Below are 12,896 nucleotides of genomic sequence, written 5' to 3' on the forward strand. Positions count from 1 at the left end.
CTGCAGTATCAAAACTATATGCAACTTATCAACACTTTTAATGTCTTCTGGAGAGTTGAACATGGTCAGACACCTGAAAAATTACAATTTGTTCTTAATTTCTTGGGCTGGAAGTCAGGCTTCATTGTTCTTTTTTTTTTTTTTTTTTTTTTTGGTTTTTGATTTTTTTTTTTTGACACAGTGTATCTCTGTATTAGCCTTGGCTGTCCTGGAATCTCTTTGTAGACCAGGCTGGCCTTGAACTCACAGTGATCCGCCTGCCTCTGCCTCCCAAGTGCTGGAACTAAAGGTGTGTGCCACCACGCCTGGCTTTGTTGTTCTTGTGCTTCTCTTTTCCATGGATAGCAAATATGCTCTGAGTTGAGTGTTGGAGTAAGCTAAGATGGACTATCCCAGCATTCTATGTAACAGAACTCAGACTCACTGAGTCCAAATAAGAGAATAAGTGGATTAAAACCTTTTTGATGCTGCCTTATCTTTGAACATCTCAAGAGAGGGTAACTTTGGAACCAAGGATGGAACAGTTATAGAACATATTGTCTCCTCTTTTTCCTTAACAGTACTAACTAATGCACCTAATCCTGCTAGCTAGACACAGTTCTATCTTAAAACTTGCATCACCTTAGTGTTCATTGTCAGTTATAGTCCCACAATTGTTTTAGTAAATATAAGACAGGAAGCAAAAGAGAGAAACACAAAGAGGAATTCTTCCTCCTTTCACTTAAGGACTGGATCTACATTCAGTAATCCTGAATTTTTTCACGGAATAATCTCATGACTGAGAAGTCTTGATTTCTTTAAAGCTGTTCTAGGTCAATCATGTCACTGTATTTCCCATGCTTCTCTTCCTATCATGTGCCTCTCATAGAATATTTACCCTACCAATACAAAGACTGTGAAATTACTTCATATCAGGCTTTCTAGAAAACCAAGATCCAAACACAGAATATATGCATTTTCATTAGATGAAAAGATAAAACCACATTTTTAAAAGTTTAAAGGGAGCTTAGTTTTTTATGATTATGTAAAGAAACACATATCTTTAGAAAGTCAAGTTTATTATAAAGATATTCCAACAACAAAAACTTACCCAACCAAAGCAGAAAACCTACCTTTCTTTAAAATAAATACCTCTTCCAAAATTGTTATCCAAAGACTCTTTGTTTGTTTGATTTTAGTGTGAGCTGATCCAACAATTAATGTTTCTCTTTATTCAGCCACAAAAATGTTGCAAATAACCTGTCAGTTATGACCTTTAAAATGATATTGGATTTTTAATCCCACAATCATGAAAATGCAATAAACTGTGACTGCATATAAACTAATATTCAATATTCATTAGTTATCCACAAGAATGGCTAGGAAAGAGTTAGGAACAAAGGATTTTTTAGATTTTCCTGTGCAATCATACTTAGGAATTGAAGAACTTTAGGGAGGTGACTATTTTCACTCACATCCAGAAATTTTTTTGGGGGGGGGGACAGGGCTTTGAATTTTCTTTTTTTTTAAATTTAATTAATTTATTCAAATTACATCTAAATTGTTATCCCCCCACTTTTATCTTCCCATTCCTTCCTTCTTCCCTCTTTCATCCTATTCCCCGCTCTTAGGTCTTGAGTCTGTGACAGAAGGGGGACCTTCTTCCCCACCATATGGTCACAGCCTAACAAGTCTCATCCTGGTAGCCTGCTTCCCCTTCCTCTGAGTGACACCAGGCCTCCCCACCGAGGGAAAGTGGTCAGATATGGACCTACAGAGTTCATATCAGAGTCTTATGTTTATCAGTATCTTGCTCCTCTACTACTACTAGGTTTCTCAGACCACGTTCAGCAATGTTGAATTAAAGTTAATTCTAATATTCTTTTGACTTTCAAAAGAAAAATAGTATGATAATTAAACGTATCAAATAAAGAAAATACATACCTCTTCAACAGAAAATCTGTTATTAAATTGAATTTTATATAATAAAACTAATGGAAAAGGGTAATAATTTGCATTTTATGACAAAACAGAGAGTCCAGTCATAGTATAATTTCTTAAGGCTTTGGCAAAGAATTACAATGACTCTTTTTTAAGGTAATGAATACACTATGCATGAATGATAGGCACAATTTGTTACCAGTGTTAAGATGAAGAAGGCCCAATCCTGTTTTACAAAACTTCAGCAAAGACTGGACTCCAAGGCTAGATATTTGAGCAATTAACCCATCAGTGTGTGTTAAGTATAGGGCTCTGAGTTTTTGACTGCATATCAAGTTATTTCTGAGAGTCAGGGAAACACGGCAGTGTAGAAGGTATTCCTTGTTCCTAGTCACTCAGACTTCACTTCAGAATTAAAGTCACATTCCAAACTAGACACATTTTCCTCCATCCAAGGTGACTTCATTTTCATATGCTATTTTGTCTTTCAAGTAGAAGATGCATTATAATTTTAATCCCAGTCCATGTTGGCTTACAATATGTTGATTGAACAATGAAATTCTGGAGATTATCAACTGTCTAGAAGGCTTAATAACAAAATATACTATGATGCCAATCTATTTCCTTACCTTTTAAGATGATAACAAAATGAAAATTCAGATCAAATTTCTTTTTTAAGTAAGCAACCACTGTGGCGCTTGTGTCTTACCATGGTCAAACTTCTTTTCCAATTTCAAGCTGCACATTGAAAATCAAATTGATTTAGTTACCAGATGCTTGAGGAGGGTAGATCCACTAAGATTAGACCAATACACATGACAATTGAGCAGGAGTCATGTGTTTTTTAAGTATTTAAATTCAAGTTTTCACTATATTTTCTTTTTGACTACGAAAGTGGAAAATAAAATTCTACTGTAAAGAATAACTGCTGTCAAGTTTATTTGTTTAATGTGAAAGAAATCTCATTGGAAAAAAAATAAGACAATGAAGATTATAGATCCACACATGGGTTTGGTAAAGAAATATAAATTGTGGGTTTCATTGACTGATTTTTTAAAATGTAACCATCATGTTTTAATTAACAGATAAGAAGTTTTATGATATGCTATTAATATCAATATTGAACATTCACCAGGCTTACTATGAGCAAGGCACTGTGCTAGGAGAGCTAGAACTCTCCTTATTTTCCGAGACTATACAACTAATTTGGCCTTTTGCTATATGAAAAACAAATCAAAACAACCCAAACCAAAAACCTTGACTCTTCACTTTCTGCTCTTAGCTTTGGTAGATCACCCTATACTTCAGCAAGTCCTTTTTCTTCTTGAGGTGCTGAAAGAAAGATGGCTCACAGATGAGCAGGTTCTCCTGGCATACCTGCTTGGAGGACTGCCCAGGCTTCTGCCATCTTCATCTTCAGGGCGCCATGGCAGAAGTCCTGTTTCTCGATGAAAGTGTTGATTCTCTGCAGGGCATATCCGGCTCAATCTTCTGGTTTAGGATAGCTTTCACTGCATTCTCTACATCTCTTCGACTGTTGAAATCCACGGTCCAGACATGTGGCTAGCCGATGAAGATTTCTGGGTAAGGGTGCTGGGATGTCATCTCTCTCAGAGTTGGCTTGCCGATGAAGAAGTCTTTTTGCTGCTTTAGGGAGGGTTGAACTTGGGGCTCAGGAAAACATATCCATTGGCAACGGCCTCTAAGGGAGTTGGGCTTTCATAAGGGAATGCGAGACAAACAGCTTGGTTTCCTGGAAAGGAGTCTGCAGGTCACACCCGGTGGTTTTGCCTTTTGAGCTCAATTAATATGGTGGATGTCGCTGGATGCGGCTTGACCACGAAGCCCAGAAAGCTGTTGTCTGTGCTGTAAGGGAACATGATGTAAAACTGCTGTGGGTTCAAATCCCATTTTCCCCAGTGGGTCTTGTAGCCTAATGACTGGGCATAACCCGCATGGAACTCCTGTTCCAAAGGAGTCTAGCACTCGATAGTCCTAGAGTTTTCTTAAATTAAGCTACTCCCACAATATTGATATAAATGTGCCCAACGATTCTGTCTCCTACAGTTGGACAGCTAGACCGGTTCCCAGCAACTTTCTTCATAATCTTCTTGAGCTCAGATCCAGATGTCACGGCCCAGCAAGTACAGAGATGCAATTAAGTCACTCCACTGAGCTAGTTCACCAAGAGGGACACTGTTAAATGCTGTCTCTGAGATCTTGAAGCCAGATTCCTTGGTCAGGAGCCCAAGGTGAACAAGGATTTTCTTCCGTTTTCTCTTTTCAAGGTTTTGTTTTCTGCCAGAGACTTGGTCGATGGCTTGGATCCACGCATCAGCCATTTGCCGAATCCAGTCGCATCTACTGGAACTCTCCATGATTCTTCATCAAGCTGTAGAGAATGTTGAAATCCCTTCGAATTTCCACCAATGAATTATGATCAGCCTCTTCATAGTGGTTTTTTGCTCTCCAAGGTAAACGAGGACACCAATTTTCAGCCTCACTGGGGTAAATAAAAAAATGGGCAGGAGATCCCGTCCATACCATAGTCTGCATAGCAGGTATCTGATTGCCACGTATCTTTCATCCACTTCATTTTCCCATCACAGTGAGGGGTAACCATCCATAGGAGGCAATACACATTTTTCATGAACTCTATTAATGAAATATGCCACGTTATTTTTTTTCAGGTGATGCCAAGCTTCGGATGGCTATGGTGGAGTTGGTGGAATTTGTTTCTGTGCCATTTATGAGACTGTCTATCTTGGATTCGAGCTTGCTGATGCGCTGTACTATGTTATCCAGTAACTCCGCAAGCGTTTTCTCCTCGTTGTAAACTCCATCCACCATGCTCCTGTTTTCTTCTTCCAGGGCCTTAATGTACCTTTTGCTGAGGTCGAGGATCTGCTCTCTCAGCAAGGTGTTGCTGTCCGGCTGACTCTTCTGCTGGGTGAAGTGGAGGAGAATCATCCCACATATGAAGCCAAAAGTCCCTAGGAAAAAGCCCGGCTTCAGAATGGATAACTTCCAGGGAATAAAGACCGCCATCTCTTTCCAGCAATGTTCCCCTCCCTCTGCTCTCCATAAAGAGTGTGAAGACAAGTTCATGGTACAAGTTGTGGTGGTGAATAAATTGCTCTCACTTCCACTCCTGAGTCAGCTGATCTCATTGCCTAGCTTCCATTGTGGCATACACAATACCCTTCGAAGTCTACTTGCGGAGGAGAGGGAGGAGAGTCACTCCGGCTAGTAGGGGGTCCCAGGAGCAGCTAGGAGCAGGGTCACTGTGCCCCCAGAGGCAGAGAGGCAGAGGCACTGGGCTACCTGGGCTAAAGGGATCTTTGGGCCACTGCAGTCACCACAGAGGCAGCAGGGCTGCCAGGCGGGTGAGCGGGCCAAAGCTGGGATGGTCTGAAACTACGAGTCCAAGAGGAGTCTTGCACACCTTCCAAGGTCCTTCCCTAGATGCAAACAGGGATGTAGTTCCTGTGTCCAAAGGTTCAGGACCAAATAGATAGGAAATCACTTCGAGGTTTCTACCAACCCTTCCCAGTTTGACCTCCCCGGCCTCTCTAGGTTTCTGGGCTCCTGTTGAGGTCTTCTGCAAAGGCCTATAATGTCATATATGCATATATATGTCTATGTGTATATATGTATACATATATACACATATATGTGTACACACACACACACACACACACACACACACACACACACATATATATATATATATATATATATATATATATATATATATATATATATATATATATATAGCGTTAAAAGTGCTAACATCATTCTAGGAATTGAAAATATATACTGATATTTTCACTTATTCAAGGTTTGTTTCTTTTTAGTTGGATGGAACTTAAAGGTTTTAATGTTGTAGAAAATACTAACTGAAACATGTCTTCAGCTGTGGATTAAGACATAAGCTCATAGGCAAAATAAATATTTACCTGAAAGTGTATGGTCCTACTGGTTGTACAAAATATTCAATATTAACCTTTGTTGTGTTACACAGAGAAAAACTGCATTATTTGTATTGTGTTTTTCTAGGAAATTGTATGATCTATATTCATTACATTTAACTTTCATAATTTCACTGATATATGTAATATATTCTGGTTACTGTTATCCTCTATACCCACTTATCTTTGCCTCATGCTGCTCAAATATCCCTTTTGATATATTCATATATTTTTGTTCTATTTTGTAGCCTTATAATATCACATTTTTCTTCTAATTTTACAATGACTATACTTGTTCATATGATCAACTATATTTTTATTTCCTTACTTCATTCTCTAAAAGTAAATTTTCTTTCAAATTCTGTAAATTTTAAGTACAGCAACAATTATGCACATCCTTTATTAGGATAAATAACAAAACTTGGAATCATCATTTCTCTCGAATCCTAAAATTATCCCACAGTCATTTATAGAATGCAGCACTTTCATACCACATACTAAAGACTGTTTTTTATTTCTAACTGCATTGGTGAATATACTCATAGACTATGCAAAATATGCTATTATATTATGAAACTACTGAAAAAATCATACCCAGTGCTACAAAAACTTATTAATTATTAAATATAAATATTTTGAGGGATACAAAATGATTTAAAATAAGCAAAATATTTCTGAAATATAAAAGAAAATTGAAGACACACACTATGAGATTTCAAGTATTAAAATAAATCTACATGATTATAATGATATAATCATTGACACAAATTTGAAAATAAAAAGCATGGAATAAAATTAATACACTCTTTGGTGTCTGCAGCACTGTCATCTAGAAAAGGCTGATAGGACTCCACAAGTAAAGGTAATTGCTTCTGATCCTGACAACCTGAGTTCCACAGGATGGGACTTACATGGTTGAAGGACGTAATCATAGTTGTCCCTTGACCTCTGGATGCATACTGTCTAATTATTATGTATACACACATACATAACACCACACAAAATAGTTAATAAATATAGTAAACAAATATTTTTTGAAATAGTGTCACAATAGCAAGGCTGGGTATTAACCTTTACCTCAACAAATGTAGCATTTTCTCTTAATAGGTTATAGACGTAATGTGTAAAAATGAAAAATGAAAATACTACTTCCTTCTATAACATGAAAAGCAATAGTCAATGTTTTATTTAATTGCAAAATTCTAAATGTCTCTTTCCTGTTTGAAAGCAGGAAAAAATGCAATTGTGTGAGATCTACTTAAGAGGACATTAGAATTATTAGTTTGAGCATATCCAATGGAAAGAACCAAGGGCCATATATATTACTTAGTAATAATAACATGTCAGAAAAAAACTTTATATTTTTGCTCTGGGGTTCTGAAAGTTAATTAAAAACAAAATAACATGTGATAAATGTAAGTAGTATAAATATTGTAGCATGACTTCTGTTTAATTAACCTTTTCTAATATTCTGCAAGACAACTAAACATAAGGCTCCCTTTGCCCTCAGGTGTGATGTTTTCCCTCGGACCAATATCAAAAATAATGCATAATTCAGCAAAAAGTTCAACCAATATTGTGCTATAATACTTCATTTCACAGTATGTATGTGGGGTACAAAACCTCATATTAGAGGTATATAACTCAATTATAATACAAGGCTTATTTCTAATACTTTGAAAGTGCTATTGCAGGCTGCTTAGGGGAAATAAGTTGTACAAGTTAATTAATCTTTGAACAAATCATGGACATGTCAATTACTAGTTTACTTTTATCACAAGAATATTCATATCCAATCTAAAAGCAACAAGAAGTTCCTATAGTTCTCATTAGCAAAGACCTCAGTGTTATGGAAACAATCTATTTAATGATACAGGTGTTCTCTATTGACAAATTATATTGAAAATGCACATACTTTTCGTAGAAAGTAATTGATTATTGGGAGTCTTCAGAAATATGCTATGAGCAACTATTTCAAACTCAAAATCTGAAAGTTTGCAGATGTGTCCCTTTAATTTCTTAAGTATTGTAACTAAGAAAAGAATTGTGTATGCAGTAACAATTATGAGGAAAATTCCCAAAGGCATATGAGTAACTTCATGTTTTGATATTTAAGATAAGAGAGAGAGACACCAAATGGGTTAAATAGAATAATAAGAAAACCTGTCATAGGAGAGAGGAGTAAGGGGAAAAATGGAAGGTAGGGAAGAATGGGAGGATGCAAGGGATGGGATAACAACTGAGATGTAATATAAATAAATTATAAATATATTTAAAAAAAAAGAATAAAAACAAGACTACAAATGGCAAGAAGAAATTACTTCCTACACAGAAAATACATTTAGTTTCAATAAAAGAACACGCATATCCTTTAACATTTGTAAAAGGAATACATTTATATGATTAAAGCTCCCCTATAAATATAAAATATTCCCTTAATTATTTAAAAACAAAACCTGTTTTTAGATGAACTTGAGTAGTCAGGGAAAATTTACAGTGGTAGTTTCAGGTTTGAGAAATCTTGTTACTATTTTTAGTGAAGTTTTGTTTTCAGTGATTTTAAAAAGTAAAAAGAAATCAGTATAAAATCTCCTACCATTAATATATGGACTAAGTATAGACTTCACATATTTTTATTTTAACTTTCATTGGTTCTATATGAGTTTAATATCATGGACCCCACTCTTGCTCATCTTATTTACCTCCATATTTATATCACCAAAAGAAAACAGCAACAACAACAAAACTAAATAACTTTTAAAAATCTTATAATGGAAGCTACATAGTCTGTCATATACTATACAGTTTTTTCATTTTTTATTTTATTTAATTAATTTATTCAGATTTTATCTCAATTTTAATCCTCTCCATTGTATCCTCCCATTCCTCCCACCCTCCCTCTTTCACCCTATTTCCCTCCCCTAGGTCTGTAACAGAAGGAGACCTCCTTCCCCACTATATGGTCACAGCTTATCATGTCTTGTCTTGGTGGCCTGTTTATTTTTTCTCCAGTGCCATCAGGCCTCCCCACCAAGGAGAATTAGTCAAATATGGGGCACCAGAGTTCATGTCAGAGTCAGTCCCCGCTCTCCACACAACTTTAGATAATGTCCTGTCCATTGGCTAGATCTGAGTAGAGGTTTAATATTTACTGCATGTATTGTCCTTTGTTGGTACAGTAGTTTGAGCAGACCCCCCCCACACACGGTCTATATTTGCCCATCATAATGTTCTTCTTGTAGGTTTCTAGGACTCTCTGGATCCTTCTATTTATCAATTCTCCCATACTTCTCTCATCTAGACTCCCAATAGGAGGTCCACACATCTATTCCAATCTCCTGGTAACTCACTCAGTATGATCATTTCTAGTTCTGTCCATTTGCCCAAAAATGTCATGATTTCTTTATTTTTAATAGCTGAGTAATATTCCATTGTGTAAATGTGCCACCATTTATTTTAATCCATTCTTCAACTAAGGGACATTTAGGTTATTTCCCAGGTATCAATAATGAAAAAAGCTGCTATAAAATGGTTGAACATATATCTTTTTTATCTGGTAGAACATCTACCGGATATATTCTAAGAAGTGGAATATCTGGGTCTTGAGGTAGCCCTATTCCCAGTTTTCTGACAAAGCGTCAGATTGAGTTCCAACATATACAAGTTTGAACTCCTACCAGAAATGGAGGAGTGTCTCCTTTCTCCACATCCTTGCCAGCATGTGCTATCACCTGAGATTTTTATCTTAGCCATTCGGATGGGTCTAAGATAGAATCTCAGAGTAATTTTGATTTGCATTACCTGATGACTATGGATGTTGGGCATTTCTTTAAGGGTTTCTCAGCCATTCGATATTCCTCTGTTGAGAATTTTCTGTTTAATTCTCAGCCCTGTTTCTTAAACAGATTATTTGGTTTGGTAGTGTTTAATTTCTTAAGCTCTTTATATATTTTGGATATTAGACCTTTGTCAGAGGTAGGCTTGATGAAGATCTTTTCCCAGTCTGTAGGCTGTCACATTGTTCTGTTGACTTACAGAAGCTTCTCCCATTCCTCCCTCCTTCCCACTTTCACGCTATTCCCTTCAATAGGTCTATGACCGACAGGGACCTTCTCCCCCACTATATGGTCATAGGCTATCAAGTCTCATCTTAGTAGCCTGCTTATTCTTTTTTTGAGTGCCATCAGGCATCCCCACCAAGAGGAGGTGATCAAATATGGGGCACCAGATCATGGCAGAGTCAGGCCCTGTTCTGCACATAACTGTGGAGAATGTCCTGTCCATTGGCTAGATCAGAGTAGAGGTTGGATATTTATTACTTGTATTATCCTTGGTTATGGCAAAAGTTTGAGCAGATCTCCATGGGTCCTGATTTACCCATCATGATGTTCTTCTTGTAGGTTTCTAGGACCCCCTGTGTCCTTCTATTTCCCAAACTCTTATACTTGTCTTACCTAGAGTCCTCACATTTATTCCAATCTCCTGGTAAGTGAAGACTTTCATGGGATGCCTTTTGGGCTAGTGCCCAATTATAAGTGAATATATATCACTTGAGTCTTCCTGCTTCTAGGTTAACTCACTCAGTATGATCATTTTTAGTTTTATCCATTTGTCCCCAAATTTCTGAATTTCTTTGTTTTTAAAAGCTGAGTAGTATTTCATAGTGTAAATGTACCAGAGCTCCTTTATCGATTCTTCAACTGAGGGACATTGAGGCTGTTTCCAGGTTCTAGCTATTATGAATAAGGCTGCTACAACATGGTTGAGCATATGTTCTTGGAATATACCTGGAATAATGGGGTCTTGAGGAAGTCCTATTCCCAGTTTTCTGAAAAGTGCCAGATAGATTTCCAAGGGGGTTGTAGAAGTTTGCATTTACACTAGCAATGAAGGAGTGTTCCTCTCTCTCCACATCCTTGCCAGCATGTGGTGTCACGAGTTTTTGATCTTAGCCATTCTGATGGGTGTAAGATAGAATCTCAGAGTCATTTTGATTTGCATTTCTCTAATGACTAAAGACGTTGAGCATTTCTTTAAGTGCTTCTGAGCCATTCGATATTTCTCTGTTGAGAATTCTCTGTTTAGTTCTGAGCCTTGGAGAAGGTTCCATGGGGCACTGAGAAGAAGGTATAATCCTTTGTGGTTGGGTGAAAAGTTCTGTATATATCTGTTAGATCCATTTGATTCATGACATTGGTAATGTCATTATTTCTCAGCTTAGTTTCTGTTTCAATGACCTATCCTTCAGTGAAAGTGGAGTGTTGAAGTCTCCCACTATTAGCGTGTGGGGATCAATGTATGGTTTAAGCTTAGTTAATAGGTCTTTTACAAATGTGGGTGCCCTTGTATTGGGAGCATAGATGTTCAGAATTGTGATGTTATCTTCCTTGACTTTATCTTTGATGAGTATAAAGTGTCCTTCCTCATCTCTTTTGATTAGTTTTGTGTAAAGTCTATTTTATTAAATATTAAAATGCCTACACCAGCTTGCTTCCTGTGTCCATTTGCTTGGAATACTTTTTTCCAGCCTTTTATCCTGAGGTAATATCTATCCTTTTGACTGAGATGTATTTCTTGGATGCAGAAAAATGTTCGGTCTTGTTTATGCACCCACTCACTTAGTCTGTGTCTTTTTATTGAAGAATTGAGACGACTGATGTTGAGCGATCTTAATGACCAGTGACTATTAAGTCTCTTAATTTTTTAAGTTGATTATAGTAGAGAGATTGTGTGGTTATGTTTTTGCGATTGTGTAGTAATCTATTTTGCATGTTTTTGAATGTAGTTTGTCCCTTTGGGTTGTAGTTTTCCTTCTAGTATCTTCTGTAAGGCTGGGTTTATGTTTAGGTACTGTTTAAATTTGTTTTTGTTATGGAATATCTTGTTTTCTCCATCAATGGTTATTTAAAGTTTGGCTGGATAGAGTAGTCTTGTCTGACATCTGTGGTCTCTTAGGGCTTGCAGGACCTCTGTCCAGGCCCTTCTAGCTTTTATGGTGTCTGCTGAGAAGTTGGATGTAATTCTGATAGGTTTGCCATTAAATGTTAATTGGACCCTCCCCCTTTCTGCTTTTAATATTTTTTCTTTGTTCCATATATTTTGTGTTTTGATTTTTTTGTAGCAGGAGGATTTTCTTTTCTGGTCAATTCTATTTGGTATTCTGTAGGCTTCTTGTATGTTTATATGCACCTCCTTCCTTAAATTAGGGGCATTTTCTTCTGTGATTTTGTTGAAGATATTTTCAGGGCCTTGGAGCCCCTTGTCTTCTCTTTCCTCAATTCTTATTATCCTCATATTTCATCTTTTCGTGGTGTCCTGGATATCTTGGATTTTTGTGTGAGGAATTTTTCAGATTTAGCATTTTCTTTAATGGTTGTTTTGTGAGGCTCTCTCTCTCTCAGCCTAAGCCTGGGAACGAGACCCAGACAAGCTTGAGAAAATGACCCAGAAAGAATTGAAGGCCAGTTTCAGTTTCTGAGATCAAGATGGCCAACCGAGATAAACAATTTCAACTAAGGTAAACAATTCTCAGAAAAATATCATCTAGAAATTCTCTGGAAACTCCCCAACACCCCTCCCTGCCAAAAATAGCCCCCAAGACCAATGACCCCTGCAATAGCCAATAACATTTAGACAAGAACCCTTAGTGACCACCAGAGCCAATCCTAACATAGGGCACGCAGCCCCTCCTAACCTTTGCGGTTTTAGCCTTTAAGAGTAGCCTGTAACAGTGACTCGGTGTGCCTCCCTCCCTCCCGAGTGCTGAGGTCCCCTGATGTGCATCAGCCATAAACCTTGTGCTTTTACATCAACACTGTGGTCCTCGAGTGGTCTCTCGCGATGACCCCCTACCCGAGTAGACTCTAGGGTCCAACATTGTGGGGGCTTCTGGGATTTGGGGGTTTTCTAGAGACCACCGACCCACTTGTTGCAAGGTTTCAACGGCCTGGGCCCCGCTGACTTGACTGACTTCTGAGACCGTGAGGTACTTTCACTTTGTCTTTT

At 37.4% G+C, this 12,896-nt stretch overlaps 1 pseudogene; it reads right to left on the reverse strand.

Moving 5' to 3' along the window:
- Nucleotides 1–3,692: 3,692 nt before the first annotated feature.
- LOC127193576 (alpha-1,6-mannosylglycoprotein 6-beta-N-acetylglucosaminyltransferase A-like) lies at nucleotides 3,693–4,968 on the reverse strand (annotated as a pseudogene).
- Nucleotides 4,969–12,896: the final 7,928 nt, after the last annotated feature.

The sequence above is a fragment of the Acomys russatus genome, chromosome 9 (genome assembly GCF_903995435.1).
Source record: "Acomys russatus chromosome 9, mAcoRus1.1, whole genome shotgun sequence".
In the NCBI taxonomy this organism is placed as follows: domain Eukaryota; kingdom Metazoa; phylum Chordata; class Mammalia; order Rodentia; family Muridae; genus Acomys; species Acomys russatus.